Genomic DNA, 13,006 nt, shown 5'->3' with positions numbered 1-13,006 from the left:
AGAAAAAGGCACAGAAAATTTAAAAAGAAACTAGTAAACCAAATAATTTGAAGGGGATAAGATAGGGAGGGATTTTAAATTAACTACTTACCCGATATGGAAAAAAGGGGGTGGGGAGAGAAATATGTAGATAACTAAATAAAAGGTAGAAAGAAAAACAAACCAATACATTATATAAAACTAAAAAATTAGAAAAGGGAAAAACAAAGAGAAGAAAGAATTAAAAGTGAAAGGAAAAAAGCCTGTGAGAACAAGGTTTTCTTAAGGTACATTACACAAAAATCATTTTAGAGATAAAGTATTTTATTAACAGAGGAACAAGCACAAAAACAGTAACAGAAAAAAGCAGTATCAGAAATGAAAGAAAATATAAACCTAACTTCTATTATTTTAAATGTGAATGAATTATGCAACCCAATAGAATTAAAAATTGGATAAGAAAACAAAACCCCACAATATTTCAATTATGAAACACATAAAAACATATACACAGAATAGAAATGAATGTCTTGAAAAAAGATAACAAACAGTTGGTTTCAAAATATTACTATCATACAAAAGGAAACAGCAATTCACAATACTGAGAAAAATGATTATTGATAACCAATGATTTTTGGAGATTGAGATTTACCCCTTTTTCTTTTAGCCTCAGCTAACCTTTTCTCCTATCTAGACCCTAGGCAGTGTTAAGGGTTAAAATTCTAGCTAAACTGTCTAAAATATCTAATGAGTGGTCGCCAATAAATTATAAGCTTTAGCAAGAGTTAGACTTTTAAGCATTTATTAAGGAGAATAAGAATTTGGTAAAGAGAGAGAGAAAGGCCTAGATTCCTATCTATTAAAGGGAGAGCACATTTCTAGCTCCCTTCTCCACCAGAGTCCAGAGGAAAGAGCCCGAGACTCAGCGCCAGTCTCTTCCTTCCTCCTCCCACTAGCCCGCGTCAGGAAGTGACGCCAAAGAAAAGACTCCTGGTCTTGCCCTCAAAGACCTTCGCTTCATGGGTGAAACTCTTCTACAGTAAGTCTCCAGCAGGTGGCGTCATTCCAATCGTTACAGTCCCCCCTGTTGTTCCTCAAGAAACAAAATGTTTCCTTGACGGAACAGTAAAAAGAATATAATAACTATTGCTAACTAATAATATGTGAACAACAATATAGAAAAGGAAGAGAGGAAAGTTTTGTCCAGAGGGGCGATTTTTTTTTTTTGTCCTCATGAACCGACGCTTTGACATTAGTCTTGCAAAGGGAGGGCCTCTGCAGAGAATACATGTTACAGATGGTGTATATTATAACAGAAAGAGAAAAAAAACAACAAAAACAACAAATCAAAACTGTTCATTTAAAGTCTCTGAAAGTCTTTTCTCAGATGTCCTCTAGGTGTAGTCGTGGAATGGAAGTCTTTTCAGGGGTTGATGTGTGGATGCTGGTAATCAGCCAGGAAAATTTCCTACAAAATTGAGCTTAACACAACTTTAAAATAGCTTTGTCAATAATCAAATCAAACAATGAAAGTTCTCAAAAACATGTCTAAGGGAATTCAGAATCTTAGTTGTTACACATGAAACATATAATAAAAAAAATTGAAACATTCTTTAAAATTATAATATTACTGAGAAGACAATTGCTGTGATATTAATTTTTAAAAATAATTTTTATCTTTGTTTCATCACTTTTTGCATCATCTGCCTAATTATCCTCATGCCATTATGAGAAATTAGAAAATCTAATATAATTGGTAACAGGTGTCAAGGCCAAATTCAACACTGTATTTATCATGACACCTGAGATAATTATGGGGGTTACCATAAAAGAACAGAGAAATGATGGGATATGAGCATTCCCACACTTGAGCAATATGTACTGCCCATACAGTATGCCAGGCTTAAAATAGGTGGATGGAATATACGTCCATGCCACCGAACATATTGGAGGAAACTGAGTCAGACTTAATCAGATCCATGGGATTAAGATGTCCATGGCATCAGGCATATAGGAGGGAGCATAGAAGCCAGGTGTAGAAGTGAGATGGGTGGGATCAATACTTCCAGCCATCTGTACAATATTGTGGGGAAAAATAAAATAAAATATTAAACCAAGAGAATCCAACCTCAACATTTGTCAAAAGCTGTTCTCTCGGCCATACCTTGACTTCATGCATGTCTCCCCTCATGTGACAGTTCAGTGTCTGATCTTGCATGTATTCCTCTTGTGATTGGATGGCACCTTGGCCAACTGGCATCTGATAACTCAGAATAAAGGCAATTAATGTCTTAAATGATAAGTTCCCATAATCCAAGTCTCATATGGATTTAAAATTGAGGATAATAAATGATTGCAAAAAATGTGAATACATCTTGACTCAGAACACAATATATAGTTATGCAACAATTTCAAATAATATCTTTTTTTTTACTTAGTATACAATTACTTTTGTGAAAAATCAGAACATATTTAAATACAAGTGAAAGCACAACACAATCCCAAAGAAAACTTTTTTTGAAAAAAGAAAACTTTTACAAACATTCCCCTCTTTTTTTTTTTTGGAATATGCTTATCAAAAATAATACTTCTAGAATCAATTTACACTTGCCATGGCAACCAATTTGCCAGGGAAATGCTTTAAAGAAAGAGTTTGATCAAATAATCAGTTGAGGAAAAAAATAACAAAAACAAACAACTCAGATTATGGGAGCACAATACTCCTAGAATTAACATTGTATTATGAAATCAAAACCATCTTGCAATTTTTCAAAATTAGATAGATAAACGAATAAAAGAAAATACACATGGAACAATAAAAGACAATGAAATTCAAACTAAGGAAGTCTAAATGAATGTGAACTTAATAAGAATATTATAAAATATAAACTTGATCACAAGACTATTGTAAAAGCTTAAGTATAAAACACAATCTCAAAAGCATGAAACTCTCTATGAAAATAAACCCATACCATTAATTTCAAAATGTATATGTAATAGCATAGAAATCCTATGTAACCTCTGAACTGATACTATTACTCTGAGTGAATTCAGAACATTTTTGATTCCGATATCTAAAATCCCCAATACTCATATCAATACCTTGCTGCTTACTTCTACATTTCTGTAAAATGTATACCCTTCCATGGCAAAAGAAGCGGAGTCTTGAACTATGGTGATGATTGTCATTCTCATTCAGCTTAAGTTTTTCTTCTTTAACCCCTCTATATTGTCTGTCGGGCTTTTCACCATACAAATGCTTTATAAGATTACTAATTAAAGACAAAAGCAGGTTAGCAAAATTATGAACAAAACGAGCATATCTGGAATTTAAAGAGTTTTCTAAGATTGTCTCAAAAGCACAGCCAGGCCGGGGAAGGGCTGAGCCTGAAGCTGCAAATGCAGGTAGAAAAAGTTGAGCATGCGCATCAGATCTCTGGACTTCCCAGGCAGGGGAAGCTATGGGCTTGGCCATAGGAGGAGTAGAGGGTGGGGTCTGGAGAGGAGGGGAGGGACCAGAGCAATTTGAATCAGACTTGATTTTGAACTCAGGCCTGGATTCCTCTTCCCCCACTTTGCCTCCAGGTGCTAGGGGATTAAAAGCTTCTAGAGGGTGGGTCATTGCCTCCAGGCATGCAAAATTAGAGCAACAATTACTGTTAGAACTGGGAAAAGCTGCGGGAATCTCTTCAGGTTTCTCTGAAAAAGCATGGTTGGGAGAGGGAGAGATATTTCCTTGTGTGAGTAAGTTGCTGGCTCTTTTAACAAAAAGAAAAATAGAAAATCCACAAAAACAAAGCATTAACATGATCTTATCTCCCATTTGTCTGGTTAAACAGACTAAAATAAAAAATAGGATAATTAGGGAGTTTAAAAGGTCCATTCGAAAAAATTTAAAGGAAAACATAGCCAGTACACCAGTACTTAGCAGTTAAAGGGAGAGGGAGGGGGAATTTCTTACCCAACCAGAAGATCAGAAGAAGACTGAGGTTTAGCTTTCCTCTTCGTGGTCAGCCATCTGTTAAGGGTTAAAATTCTAGCTAAACTGTCTAAAATATCTAATGAGTGGTCGCCAATAAATTATAAGCTTTAGCAAGAGTTAGACTTTTAAGCATTTATTAAGGAGAATAAGAATTTGGTAAAGAGAGAGAGAAAGGCCTAGATTCCTATCTATTAAAGGGAGAGCACATTTCTAGCTCCCTTCTCCACCAGAGTCCAGAGGAAAGAGCCCGAGACTCAGCGCCAGTCTCTTCCTTCCTCCTCCCACTAGCCCGCGTCAGGAAGTGACGCCAAAGAAAAGACTCCTGGTCTTGCTCTCAAAGACCTTTGCTTCATGGGTGAAACTCTTCTACAGTAAGTCTCCAGCAGGTGGCGTCATTCCAATCGTTACAGCAGGTAGGGCAGCCATTGTGGTCTACTCAGGTTTGGGTGGGGATAAATTCTTTGAATAAATTGCCTGAGGCTGGGGCTAACTTAGAAATAAATTATATAGGGGCAACTAGGTTGTACAGTGCAAAAAGCACCAGCCCTGGATTCAAGAGGACCTGAGTTCAAATCTGGTCTCAGACACTTAACACTTACTTGCTGTGTGACCCTGGGCAAGTCACTTAACCCTCATTGCCCTGGAAAAAAAATAATTATATAAACAAAGTTCAGGTACAATTTCTCAATGTAATTTTCATTTTCTCATTAATAGTTAAACAATTAGAGTTGATTTCCACCCTCAGGAATATCCCTTTTCCAATAGGCGTATAAGCTGTGGAGCCTGTCACCATGATTGTTTTTGGTCTAAGAGACAAATGGCCAAATGACCATCCTTTTATTAAAATGTTGGCATTATTAATAAAATTATTAAATTACCCAGAAATTATGTCTCTTGAATGCTTCTAAACACCACCAAATGGACTTATGGCATCTTTCAAATGGGATGACTGTAGATAATACATATTTCTTGGTGCCACAACCTTTACAAAATTTGACTATGCATTAACATGAAGAGATATTGCAAATAAATATAAAAAGTCAGAAATACTAAAGACATACTTTAAAGATCATAATAAAATAAAAAGAACATTCAGTTCATTTATTGTGTTTGTGTGCACACATGTGCACACTCACATACATACAGAAACATGTACATAGATGAAAGATATACCCAAATGGAGACTTAAATGAAGAAATTCTAACTAATGATTGGGACAAAAAATAAATCATAGAAAAGATGAATAATTATGTGAAAGATGATTCATAATAATGAAAGAAAAAAGCCAAAATTTCTTGAATGCAGTTAAATCAATCCATAGAGGAAAAATCACATCCCTAAAAGGATACATTTTTCAAGATAGAAAAGAAGAGAATTGGTGAACAGAATGTACCTTTAAAATAGAAATTCAGTAAGAAAATAAATATGAAATAAACACAAAAGAGATATTAAAATTATAGGATACATTAGAAAGCAAAAATACCATAGAAATGATAAACCTTTACCCAATGTGGTTAAAAAGAAGTAGAGAATTAAATGTTAGCAAATTAACATGGTAAAATCACAACAAAACCAAAAGAATTTTAAAAAGTACTAGAACCTCTTATACCCAATCATTTGTTTACAAAACTAATTAAAAAAGAAAGTAATATTTTCAAAAATACTAAAACTAACAGAAGACCAAATGGAAATCTTAAATATCCAATCTCAGAAAATATTATATAAAACTGCATGTGAAAGAACTACCAAAAAAAACCAACCCTTAAACGTTGATGCCTATTGGTTGAAGAATAGCTAAAATTCTATAGACATGAATATAATGGACTGTTAACTTTGGGGAAAAAAAAAAACAATTGATATAGTGAGTACAGAGAAGCATGGAAAAATTTAAACAGTCTGTTTCAGTGTGATGAAAGTCCTTTGTTACATGGAATCATTCTTTGAAAGCAGGAAGAGGAATGTGTGTGGACAACATAAAAATAAAATGTATTAAAAAGATATGTGGGGGGCAGCTAGGTGGCTCAGTTGATAAAGAAGGACCTGAGTTCAAATCAGGCCTCAGACACTTGAGACTTACTAGCTGTGTGGCCCTGGGCAAGTCACTTAACTCCTATTGCCCTGAAAAAACCAAACCAAAACAAAACAAACAAAAACCAAAACCAAAACGGTATGTGGGGTTTTTTTGTTTTGTGAGGGGGGGTAAAGAAATTCACAGTCTTTATCACTCTGCAGAATGTGCAGATAACATCTGAGTGCAAAAGACTGTGTGGTTTTTAAGGCCCCAATAAATCCATGTATTCTTTATATTAACCAATTAGTTTTAGCTTTTTGACACTATTTAAACCACAGGAATTAAGGTGTGGAGAAAAGGAAGATGAGTTAAGAAAAAAAGATTGATATGTTGCTCAGAAATTCAGTTACAATCCACAAGCAATTATTTTTTTATTTTAGTTGTTCAGTAGTTTTCAATAGTATCTCTTTGTTATGCCCTTTGGCTTTTCTTGGCAAAGAGACTAAAGGAATTTGTCATTTCCTTCTCCAGCTCATTTTACAGATGAAGAAACTGAGGTAAAAAGGGTTAAGTAATTTGATCAGGCCTTCTTGGCTTCAGGCCCAGAACTCTATTTATTGTGCCACCTAGCATCACCAATAAACATTCATTAAATCACCTACTATGAGCCAGGAATTTTATAAACTATCCTAGAATTACTTTCTTGCCTTCCCTCAATGCCTTTTCCTTACTCTCTTCTTTCTCTTAGGCAGTTTAGGACCAGGTAATTCACGTTTTTGTTCTTCCTTGATAAACAGCACTGTGGTACTGAATCTCAGTGCACTGCAGTAGAACATATGTTGAATTTGGAATCTGGAGACCTGGGTTCGAATTATGCTTCTCATGCTAGCTAGCTTTGGGACCAAGGAGAAATCACAATCTCTCTGACCCTGAGTTTGGATTATTTACATCACAGACTTTTTTTTTTTTAGTGAGGCAATTGGGGTTAAGTGACTTGCCCAGGGTCATACAGCTAGTAAATGTTAAGTGTCTGAGGTTGGATTTGAACTCAGGTACTCCTGACTCCAGGGCCAGTGGTCTATCCACTGCGCCATCTAGCTGCCCCTACATCACAGACTTCTGAGGAAAATGTTTTTATATGTTTTAAAATGCTACATGGGGGCAGCTAGGTGGTGCAGTGGCCCTGGATTCAGGAGGACCTGAGTTCAGATCTGACCTCAAACCCTTGACACTAGATGTGTGATCCTGGGCAAGTCACTTAACCCTCATTGCCCTACCCCCCCAAAAAAATGCTACATAAAAATATATATTTTTATCATAACCAAGTTTAAATAGCAGAGGACTTTGACATTCTAGCATTGAGAATTCTTGTACCCTCCTTTGTTTCACGGGTTTATATACTTTACTCAAATAAAATTTAGTTTTATTCATCATTATCACATAACCATAATAGCTGATATTTATATAGTACTTCAAAGTTTACAAAGCATTTATATACATTATCTCATATGAGCCTCACAAATGCCCTTTGAGTAGGCATAATCATGCCCATTCTATGGAGAAGAAAACTGAGGATCATAGATATAAAGAGACTTGGAAGTGTTTAAGGGAAGATTTTAATCGAGGTCTCGACCCCAAGTCTAGCATGCTGGATGATAGGCCACATTGACTTTCAAAGATTTATTGAATGATATACTTTATGCAGCATTATTCTATGTACCTGAACTGTCTTAATTCTATTTTAAATATTTTTTATGATTGTCCAGTGCTAAATTGTCAAGTCTGTGATCAGAGATGTATTCATATTCAAAATCTTTGGTTAAAAACCATTTTAGTTTCTTTTTTCCACATTTCAAGCCTTGGTTGTGCCACATTTTCTCTTGGATGGCAGATTTGGGTCATGGTCAAAGGCTATAGCATGTATGTCAAGTAAATTTATTGAGAATCAAAGATTCTCCTCAGTAAAAACTGAAATCCTGAGCTAGGATGCTACCACAAGGAAAATATTTGATGCTTCCTTGACAGATCAGAAGTGAGATGGAAGTGAAAAGCTGTATTATTTCCTATGGGGGTTAAGAGCTTGGAGGGGAGACACTGTCATCATAATGATTTTGATTCCACAGGGAGGTGTTAAGGCTAAGACAGGGTTGTGGTAATGACTAAAACAGTGGATATCAGTAATATAAACATAATGGCATATAATAATCTAAGTGAAGGTTCATTGGCAAAGGGAAAATGATTGGTAAAACCGTATTTTGAACATAGCATTTTGACAAACTCAAATTATTCTCATAAATCTGATTGAAGTAATTTAGATTAGATGGATACCATGCATGGACAATATACCTTAATTAAATATCAGGTTGACCCAATTACTATTTTTATTTCCTTATCTTCTGTCCACTTTGTTGTTCCATGTCTGCAGAATTTGGGTTTGATAGAAGAGGGGGGACAAAAAAGAAGTTGAATATCCAGTAACTATTGATACAATTAGCTTGTGGTTCAAAATGTTAGGCTTGGAAAAACCCAAAAATCAGCCCTCCATCTGATTTCAACCTTTAGGTGGGAGCAGGAGTTAAGATATTAGCTTCAGAGAATTGCTATAAAAGTATTATCTTAAACGTGAGGCTCTATCTACATATTGCAAATTCAAGGTTATATTTAGAAAGCTTCTTGTGCATTGGATAGGTATGAACAACCCATCCCAAAAGTATGGACACCTACAGCTACTTTATCCCTAAGGTGTTTTATTGAATTTGCTTTACAAAACTTGTCCTTTAATCAATGAATCAGCGAAGATTTATTCAGTTTATATACATATATGTGTATATACATATACACACACACATACACACTCACTCTGCAGGGTAATATAGCAGAAGTATAAGGGAAAGGGGGGAAGGTATCAAGCATCTATTAAATACCTACTAACTGGGGCAGCTAGGTGGCACAGTAGGTAAAGCACCGGCCTTGCATTCAGGAAGACCTGAGTTCAAATCCAGGCTCAGTCACTTGACTGTTTACTAGCTGTGTGACCCTGAGCAAGTCACATAACCCTCATTGCCCCACAAAAAAACAAAACAAAAGCAAAAACAAAAACAAAAAATAAACAAACCTACTACCTACTATTGGCACTGTACTTTATAACAACCCTGTAATATAGATGCTATTATTATTTTCATTTACTTATAGATTTTTTTCTCCCCATTTTATAGTTTAGGAACCTGAGGTAGAGAAAGGTCAAGTGATTTGTCCAAGGTCACACGCACAAAATATGTGTCTGAGGCTGGATTTGAACTCAGGTCTTCCTTACTCCACTGTGCCACCTAGTTTCCTATGTATTGGATATTGTTCTTGCCCTCCTGGAGCTTGCCATATATTTAAAGGAAAAATACATGAAATGATTTATGAAACAATTATATGCTAAAATGTGGAAGCTGATATAATGCTAGATATTCAGAGAATATAGGATTGACATGAGCTACTTTAGTTAATGGCTTGGCTAAGTCCTGAATGAGACATCCCAGATATTGAAAGCATCCCTTCTGGATCCCTGCCTCCTACCATTCTCCTGTGTCCTTTGACTTCTCTCTACTAATATATTAAGATACTCATTTGCTTTCCAATTCTGAACTTCCATGATGTCAACTGTCTGCCCAGATCACTGGCTGCCATGCTTTGCTAACACAAAAGACTTCCTTTTGTTACCTAATTCACTTTCTCAGACCTCAGCAGGTCTTTTTAGTTTCTGGGTCCCAGGCAATACCTATTTGGTCTATTATGTCTCACCCACTGAACCAGGTAGAGTAGTATTGAGATGCTTCATAAAGAATGGATAGAAGTGGGTTAAGCAGAAGGGAATAGAACTTGCATTTCATTTGGCAGGAATAGTATAAGGAAAAGAAGACATTCAGGAAAGGGTATAAATTAAGACCTTGGACTCACTAAAGCAGAGCCTGCATGATAAGGAATGGTAAGAAATAAATTTAGGACAAGGTTTGGAGAGTATTCTTTGAAAAGGTGACATCAGCATTTGTATGAGTTGCAGCAGATAATAGAAAGTCACTAAGAATTCTTGAACAAGTGAAATTACATGATGAAAAGAGTGTTTTAAAAATATTTGTCAGGCTATATTACAAGAGGAGAGACTAGAATCAGGGAAACCAGCCAGAAATCCAGATGTGGGGGCATAAAGGTCTAGATTAGGGAGATTAGTGGGAGTAACAAGGAAGAGGTAAATTAGAGATATATTTCAAAGAAAGAAATGACAGAAGCTGGTAACAGAATGGTTATAGGAATGAGGAAGAGGGAAAGTGACTCAAATGTTTCTAGTTGGACTTCTTGGTTTGAAGAATCCAAAATATTATATAACTGTAGAGGTCATAACTTTCTCAAATCAAAGGAGTATTAGGGTTTTCCAAAGCCTAGAGATGAGATTCAGGTTTAATTTGCTGGAGATTTATACTCTACCTATTGCAATATTCTTTTTAAAAGTGTCTTATGTGTTTCTGAGCAATAAAGCTAGAGCAAAAAATAATTGAGATCTATTGAAGTGGATTCCAAAGAGTGGTAGGGGTCAGGTTCCAGACAGAACTTCTCTATAAAAGTATGGAAATGATTTACATATTTCAGCAAATCTTCTATGATTCTGTGTGCAACAGAAAACCTGGAGGCAAAGCAAAATGTAATAGGAGTGTGAGTGATCCTAACTCCTACATTAACAGACTCCTGGTGCTGAAATTAATTGACTAATTAAAAAATGAAATTATATCAGATAAACTTTCATAATTCCAACTCACAATGGATTTTTATTTATCATTTATATGTATGTTTATTTGTTCATTCATTTTTTGCTATACCAAACTAATCTTTAAACAATTCCAAAAATTACATGTACAAATAATTCAACTTGAAAAGGAATTCATCACAATGTATATGTATATATGTATAAAACTGTCCATCCCTTACTCCCTGCCCCTGTGTTACCTTCCATTATCTTGATTTTGTATTTATATACATTTTTGTACATTTTCCCATTATCTAAATTTTTTCTTTTTTTCTCCTGATTTTCAGTTTCCACTTTAAAAAAACTCAATAATATTTCATGTGGTGCATGGGATAGAGCACTGAGCCTGGAATCAGGAAGACATGAGTGCAAATTCAATCTCAGACACACTATCTGTGTGACTGTGGTAAGTCACTTAACCTCTATTTGACTCAACATCTTCACCTGTAAAATGAAGATAATGAAAACATTTATCTCCAAGAGCTGTTGTGAGGATCAAATGAGAAAATAATTTTAAAGTGTTTCCCACAGTGCCTGACACGTTCTACATAAATGTTAATTATTATTGTTATTATTATTATTAATTTCTTTCTACATTTTTGTATTGGTCATTCCTGATTCATTTGAATATTTTAATTTATTTCTATATCACAGAAAAGTTAGCTATTCACCATTTATCCATTCCTATGAATTCAATGATGATCACTTCCCTCCAAGTAATTAACATAGCTTCTTTGATGACCCTTATATCTCTTGCTGGACCTAGACTGGAATCTCATGTCTGAAGGGCCCATCAGTGCAATTCATTCAAAATTTAAGATATATTATTTCCCCCCAAACCAGGTCTTCCTTCTGATTTCATAATTTCTGTCTGTTTACCATGTTTAAAACCCAAGTGTTTTCTTTGCCTTTATCTAGATCTTTTCTTTCTTATATCCCATCAGGTACCGTGTCCTTTTGATTCTATGTTCATCTACTAAATCTCTCTCCTATATTCTCTGCCTACTTTCACTCCCACAGGCTCTCATTACCGCTCACCTTGACTACTGTTAATAGTCTAGAACAGGGCTTCTTAAACTTTTTCCACTTGCAATCTTTTTTGTTTGAGAAATTTTTATGCACCCCAGGTATAGAGGTATATAAAATAAGTCCACATATCTTTTTACTGTTTCCAAATTTTTCTCCACCCCACATTCAGCTAGATGACTCCATATGGGGTCATAACCCATAGTTTAAGAAGCTTTGGCCTATAATAGATTTTCCAGACTACTCACTTTCTTCAAACCATTCATAATAAAGTCACAACACTTAGCATATGTATCAAACACAAACACACACAGACATATATATATGCATATATGTATGAGAGAAATTATTATTAATAATCAATATTTTGGGGAGATCCATAGGTCTTCCTTTCTTCCAAATTCTTGATTTTAAAAAAGTCAGTCTCTTGAATGATATTACTGATGAGATTGCATTAACTCTCTTAGATCTTGGTCAGAAATTTCTCTGTCCAAGTATGAATGATATCACTCTCAGCCCCTCATTGAATACTCCTATATTAATTGTAAGCCCCATGAACATGATTGTCTTTGATCTAAGAGATGTGGTAAAAATTATTTGTGGTTAATATTAATGTTCCCGTTTTTAATTAACTCATTTGGGAGGGGCCACATCTGGCCCACCCCGAGGTTACAAAGGCATCTTTTTGAAGGACCTCCCCTTTTGGGGGAGGGGACATTGAATGCTCCTGAAAGGGAGGTGGGCTACTTCCCATACTCGAGCTCCCAATTGCTCTTTCTGCTGGGGCCCTTGAGCTGGCAGCCTGTGTTTGTTGCTCTATCTCAGGCGACTGCTCTCTCTGTGAGAGCAAACTTAGACTGGTGGGCTGTTCAGTTGTTTGGTGAGCTACTTATGGAAAACCCTAAATTCCTCTGAACTAGCTTAATTGGGAATAGTCTGGGACTGTATAGGTTAAGTTTAGAGTAAAGAATATCTATCTGAATTTCTATTTTCCTATTTCCTTATCTTTGATTTTTTATTAGTTTCACCTTTGTTGTTTAATTCCCAAGTAATGAAATCTGATCATTTTGTGAACTAAAGCTTAGAGGCTCTTTTCTTATTGGCCATGGAGAAATATCTAAAAAAGGGCTGTTCATAGGGGAGGGTTAAACCTTAAAGGTCCCTCATATGTCTAGGACCCCAATATTAAGGCAAGTCACCCAAATAATGCTCAGTATCAAAA

This window comes from Dromiciops gliroides, chromosome 3 (assembly GCF_019393635.1).
Source record: "Dromiciops gliroides isolate mDroGli1 chromosome 3, mDroGli1.pri, whole genome shotgun sequence".
In the NCBI taxonomy this organism is placed as follows: domain Eukaryota; kingdom Metazoa; phylum Chordata; class Mammalia; order Microbiotheria; family Microbiotheriidae; genus Dromiciops; species Dromiciops gliroides.
The sequence above is the reverse complement of the archived record's forward strand: the minus strand, read 5'-3'. Positions refer to the sequence as shown.